This window comes from Cebus imitator, unplaced genomic scaffold (genome assembly GCF_001604975.1).
Source record: "Cebus imitator isolate Cc_AM_T3 unplaced genomic scaffold, Cebus_imitator-1.0 Scaffold54, whole genome shotgun sequence".
Lineage (NCBI taxonomy): Eukaryota > Metazoa > Chordata > Mammalia > Primates > Cebidae > Cebus > Cebus imitator.
This window is the reverse complement of record NW_016107369.1, coordinates 2,650,822-2,657,121: the sequence shown is the minus strand read 5'-3', so window position 1 is coordinate 2,657,121 and position 6,300 is coordinate 2,650,822. Positions and strand designations below refer to the sequence as shown.

At 35.5% G+C, this 6,300-nt stretch overlaps 1 pseudogene; it reads right to left on the bottom strand.

Annotated features, from left to right (window-relative positions):
* Nucleotides 1-5,369: 5,369 nt before the first annotated feature.
* On the bottom strand, nt 5,370-6,016 carry LOC108304382 (annotated as a pseudogene).
* Nucleotides 6,017-6,300: the final 284 nt, after the last annotated feature.

Sequence of the window (6,300 nt, the reverse complement as noted above, 5' to 3'; positions counted from 1 at the left end):
ATGACCAGCCTGGGTATTAAAATTTTTAACTATAATTATGAATTTCCCTATTTCTCTTTCCAGTTTTACCAGCTTTTGCTTTACACAGTTTGAAACTCTTATTTGATGCATACACATTTAGAATTGCCATATCATCTTGGTGGATTGACTCTTATCATTATTTAATATACCTCTCTATCTCTGGTAATTTTCCTTGCTCTGAAATCTACTTTATCTGATATTGATATAGACACACTCTTACTTTCTTCAGATTAGTATTTGTAAGGCATATCTTTTTCATCCTTTTACTTTCAACCAATTTATATCACAATATTTAAGGTTTCTCATAGATAGCATATAGTTGGTTTGTGTTTTCTTATCCACTTATCTAATCTCTGTCTTGTAAGTGATGCTTTATGCCACTTACATTTAATGTAATTATTGATAGAACAGAGCTTCGGTTTTTTTGTTTTCTGTTTGTTCTCTCTGTGCTTTGTTTCTCTAATATCTCTTTCCTGACTTTGTCTGAGTTACTTGAACACTTTTTGAATTTTTTTTTTTTTTTGAGATGGAGTTTTGCTCTTGTTACCCAGGCTGGAGTGCAATGGCATGATCTTGGCTCACTTCGACCTCTGCCTCCTGGGTTCAAGTGATTCTCCTGCCTCAGCCTCCTGAGTAGCTGAGCTTACAGGGATGCACCAACAAGCCCAGCTAATTTTGTATTTTTAGTAGAGATGGGGTTTCACTATGTTGGTCAAGCTGGTCTCGAACTCCTGACTTCAGGTGATCTACCCATCTTAGCCTCTCAGAGTGCTGGGATTACAAGCATGAGTCACCTTGCCCAGCTAGAAATTTTTATTGATCTATTTCTTTAGTGTATTACTTTGTACAGTTTTTTTTTAGTGGTTGCTATAGGCATTACATTACATCTGCATAACTTATCACAGTCTTCTGCTGTCATGATATTATCTCTTCAAATGAAGAGTAGAAACCATACCTCTCCTTATGTTCCTTTACCCTCCTTTGTTTATTATGTAATAGTCTTCAATATTTCCATTTTATTTCTTTTTTTAATTATTAGAGATGAAGTCTTGTAGCAGGAGTGGCCATGGGAAACGGATCTCTCGGACACTGAATACAGGAGGAAGGAGTTTATTCGGCCAGAAGCAAGGTGGCATAGTTGCCTAACAGCCAAACTCCCCTAACAAAGGAAGGTTCCTTCTTTAAATAGGCTTATACATTAGATGTTACATGTAGAAGAATCTTAGGTTTATAGCTTAACATATGAAAAGGGTCTCGGATTACAGTCTCAGGAATTACATATGAAAAGGATCTTGGTTTACAGACTCAGGAATTGCATATGAAAAGGGCTTCCGTTTACAGTCTTAGAAATGAAAAAGGGAAGTTTACAGTTTTAGGAATGAAAAGGGGAAGTTAATCTGAGATGCCTGGGTCTCCCTCTTCAGTCTCATTATGTTGCCCAGGCTGGTCTTGAACTTTTGGGCTCAAGTGATCTTCCCGCCTCAGCCTCTCAAAGTGAGATTACAGGCATGAGCCCTTACACCCAAAGAGTCTTAAATATTTCTCCTGCACACATTTAGACCTCCATTTAGACAGGGTTATAATTTTTGCTTCATAATTTAGAAAAATCCAAGAGGAGAAGGACCATCTATTGTATTTGCTCATAATTTTGCTTACTGTGTTTTTTCTACCTGATGTTTCAGAGTTCCTGCTTTTATTGTCTTCTTTCTATTCGGACGATTTCCTTTAGTCATTCTTTTAGGATAGACCTGATGGCAAGAAATTATCTTAGTTTCCTTCCATCTTAGAAAGTCTAGATTCATTTCCCCCCTTCATTCCTGAAGGGTTTTTTGTTGTTCTTGTTGTGGGGTATCAGATTCTTGATTGATGGTTCTTTTCACTGAGCACTTTAAAACTGTTGTGCCACTGGTTTCTGATGAGAAATCTGCTGTGATGTAAATTGTTTTCCTCCTCAGATATGGTATCATTTATCTCTTATTGTTTTCAAGAATTTTTTATGTGTCTTTAGTTTTCAGAAGTTTGACTATGTTGCACATTGATAGAGATTTCTTTAGGTTGATTCTCTCTAAGGTTTGCTCAACTTTTTGAATCTGCAAGTTTATGACTTTTGCGAAATTTGTGAAATTTCCAGCCATGATTTTTTTCAAGTACTTTTTTAGCCTTGCCCTCCTTCTTTTCTCCTTCTAGAATTCTGATGATACAAATGTTAGCTCTTTTGTTATAGACCCAAGGTCCCTGAGACTCTTTTTTTTTTTTTTTTAATTTTAGATGGAGTCTCTCTCTGTCACCCAGGCTGGAGTGCAGTGGCACTATCTCGTCTCACTGCAACCCCCACCTCCTGGGTTCAAGTGATTCTCCCGACTCAGCCTCCTGAGTGGCTGGGACTACAGGCATGTGCCATCATGCCCGCCTAAGTTTGTGTATTTTTAGTAGAGATGGGGTTTCACTGCATTAGTCAGGATGGTCTTGATCTCCTGACCTAAGTGCTGGGATTACAGACATAAGTCACCACACCCAGCCAACTCTTTATTTTCTTAAAGTCTTTTTATTCTCTGTTGCTCAAATTGGGTGATGATTATTTCTGCTGTTCTATTTTCATGTTTACTAATTCTTCCTTCTGACCTCTTCATTCTGCTATTAAGCCCATCCACTGAGGATTTTATTGTTGTTATTGTTATTGTACTTTTCAGTTCTAACATTTCCACTTCGTTCTTCTTTATGTCTTCTACTACTTTAGTGATATTTTCTATTTCTTAGCTGATGTTTCCTAATTTTGTTATTTGTTTCAAGTGTGTCTTTTGCTTGTTGAAGCATTTTTATGATGGCTGCTTTAAAGTCTTTTTTTTTTTCCTGATACATGAGTTTAATAAGGGTGCAGGGTACAGGTTGATATACAAAAGTCTATTGTATTTCCATATGCTAGTATCAATCATAAATTGAAAATTTTAAATACCATTTAAAGCATCATAAAAATATAAAATACTTGGGGATAAATATCAAAGATATGCAACACTGAAAACCACAAAAATTGGCGAGAGAAATTAAAGACCTAAATAAATGGAGAAATATACTGTGTATGTGGATAGAAAGACTCACTAGTAAGAAATTCACTCTCCCTAAATTGATGTATTTATTCAATGCAATCCCAATCAAAATTAGCTTTTTTGGCAGAAATCGATAAGCTGATTCTAAAATTCATATTGGAATGCAAAAGATCTAGAACAGGCAAAACAACTTTGCAAAAGAGCAAAGTAGAAAAATTAACACATCCTGATTTTAAGACTTATTATAAAGCTACACTAATCAAGGTAGTATGGTATTGGTGTAAATTAGAGAAACAGGTAAACAAAACAGAACAGTCCAGAAATAGGCCCACATTTTCAATAAAGGTGCAGAGGCAATTTAGTGAAAATAGCCTTTCAGCAAATCGTGCTGGAGCAACTGGACAGCTATATGCAAAAAATAAAGAAATTAATAAAAAAAAGAAATTTGATTCCATAACTCATACCATATAAAAAATTAACTAAAAATAGATTGTAAAATTAAAAAATTATAAAACTTTGGAAGACAGAAAAAAAACCTTTGTGATCTTTGATTAGGAAAAGAAATCTAAGAAAAGATATGACACTAAAATCTCTATCTATAAATCATAGACTGGTAAATTGGACAACAAAATTAACATCTTCTACTCCTTGAAAGACATTCTTCAGAGAATGAAAAGACAAGCCACAGAGTGGGAGAAAATATTTGCAAGCCACATATCTAATAAAGGACATATGTCCAGGATACAAAGAACTTTCAAAACGCAATAATATGGGGAAAAATCCAATAAAGAAATGGGCAAAGATTTGGATGTACTCTTCACCAGAGAAGACACACAGATGGTAAACTGGCAGATGAAAAGGTGCTCAACATCTTCAGTTCACAGGGAAATGCAAATTAAAACAACAATGAGAAAAAAATCAGAGTTTTTGAAAAGCAAATTCAACTCTAAAATTACTTCATACTCATTCAACTTTCTTATTTATATGAAAGCATGTGATGAATTGTTGCATCAGAGATATGAGAGATTCCTTTTAGGTAGGCATCATTCATGAACTTTTACATGAAAGAGTAAAGCCATTGAAATGAAAGATGCATGAAATGGTGCATGACGTAGGTGTTCTGAGTAATATTCTTCTGCATTACAGTGAGAGAAAAACAATCTGAATTTTAGTAGTAAACTGTTTTTACCAATTGTAAATTTGTGTAATAAAAAGCAGTAAATTTTTAAATTCCCTTTTTTAAAAAAAGAAAAAAACAACAATGAGATATTACTACACACCTATTAAAATGTCTGAAATTAAACCATACCAAATACTGGCCAAGGACGTAAAGCAACTGAAACACTCATATGCTGCTAGTGGGAATGCAAAATGGCACAACTGCTTTGGAAAATAGCTGGCAGTTTTTTAAAAAAGTTAAACACACACCTACCATATGATGTAGCCATTCCACTTCTAGGTATTCACCCAAGAAAAAAACAAAATACATCCATAAAAATGACTTGTCCATGAATGTATCTAGTAGCTTTATTTTGTAATAGCTAAAAATGGAAAACAATCTAATTTCCCTCAATAGGTGAATGGATAAACAAGCTATGGTAACCACTTAACAGACATTACTCAGCAATAAAAAGGCATGAACTATTGATACATACTACAACATGGACAAATTTATAAAAATTTTAGAAAATCCAGATTATTTTATAGAGATTGAAAGGAGATTACTGGTTGCCTGGGGACTAGGGAAAAGAGGTAGGAAGAAGGCTTTACAATGGGGCATAACTTTTAGGGGTTATGGAGATGTTCACTACCTTGATTGTGATGATAGTTTTTATAGGTGTGGATATATATTTTAAAAAATTATACATTAAATACATGTAATTTATTTTATGCGTTTTTTTAAATTATCCCAGATGCTCACATCTTATTTTGTAAAATAATGAATTTGACTAGCTGATTAGGTTGAGTATTCATGGATTTATTCCTTCTAAACACACATACAGAATAAATGGTGAAATGAGAAAAAAGAAGGAAAAAGGGAAATGTTTGATTTTAGACTCAAGTCAGGTACAAATTTTCATACAGCAAAAGAAAAGTGTCAAAAACTAAGCCACACCCCCACATATAATAAATGCTAGGTGTAAAAATAAAAATATTTTTAACCAGTAGAAGGCATGCCATAAAATTCAAAGTACTAAAGAAAAAAATTACTCTCATACTTAACTACAGTATTTTTGCACTTTTCAAAGTTTATTCATGTACACTGTCCCATTGTCCTTGGCCTATTCCACGAAGGCGGTAGGTAACTTACCATTTATCAATACACTTCTGACAAAAGCTGTGAGCACAAGGCAGGATGAGGTCAGCTCGCCCGTCCATACAGATACAACACTCCTCCTCATCGGTCAGCTGCTTTATCCTTCCCATCCAAAAACTAGTCTGACAAGACGTTACAGAGGATGAGCTTTCATCAGGCTCTTCAGAGGTGGAGCTTTGTGCTAATGTGCTGCTTGACTTGTGATATCTTTATAAAGTTGAATAAACTGGTACAAATTCATGATCCGTGAGGCCTCCGCAATGCCACTGCTTTTGTTAATCTTGGTACAGACCACCCGTACAACCACTTTCCAAAAAGCAGAGGAATCAGACCCAGCTTGCACCTCAAAGAGAAGATGTTTTTCCTGGCCAGAAGCCACTTTAGCAGTGACATCATTAAGCTCAACTACTCTCCCAAGAAATTCTTCATAAGTTAAGGAGCCACTTTCTTGAACCATTGTGACATGTGTTGCTACTTTTTCTGGTAACTTGCTAATAGCCAACTGTGTCTGATCCAAAATTTGCTGTCCCATGATGAAATGATGTCTTTCAAAATCCAGAAAGTGTTGCTTCACATGGCTTCCCAGGTTCAAGGCATCGCGTACCCCGCGGCAGCGGCAGCGCCGCCTCGGCCCACTGCTTTAAAGTATTTTTCAGCTAGTCCTAACTTCTGTCATCTTGGTATTGGCATCTATTGATTGTCTTTTTCTTTTTTTTTTTTTTTTTAAGATGGGGTTTCACCATGATGGCCAGGCTGGTCTTGAACTCCTGACCTCAGGTGATCCACCGACCTCAGCCTCCCAAAGTGCTAGGATTACAGGTGAGAGCCACCACGCCCGGCCTTGATTGTCTTTTTCTATTCAGTTTTAAATCTTCTAGGATCTTGATATAGTAACTTTTTTTAAAAAATCTGAATATT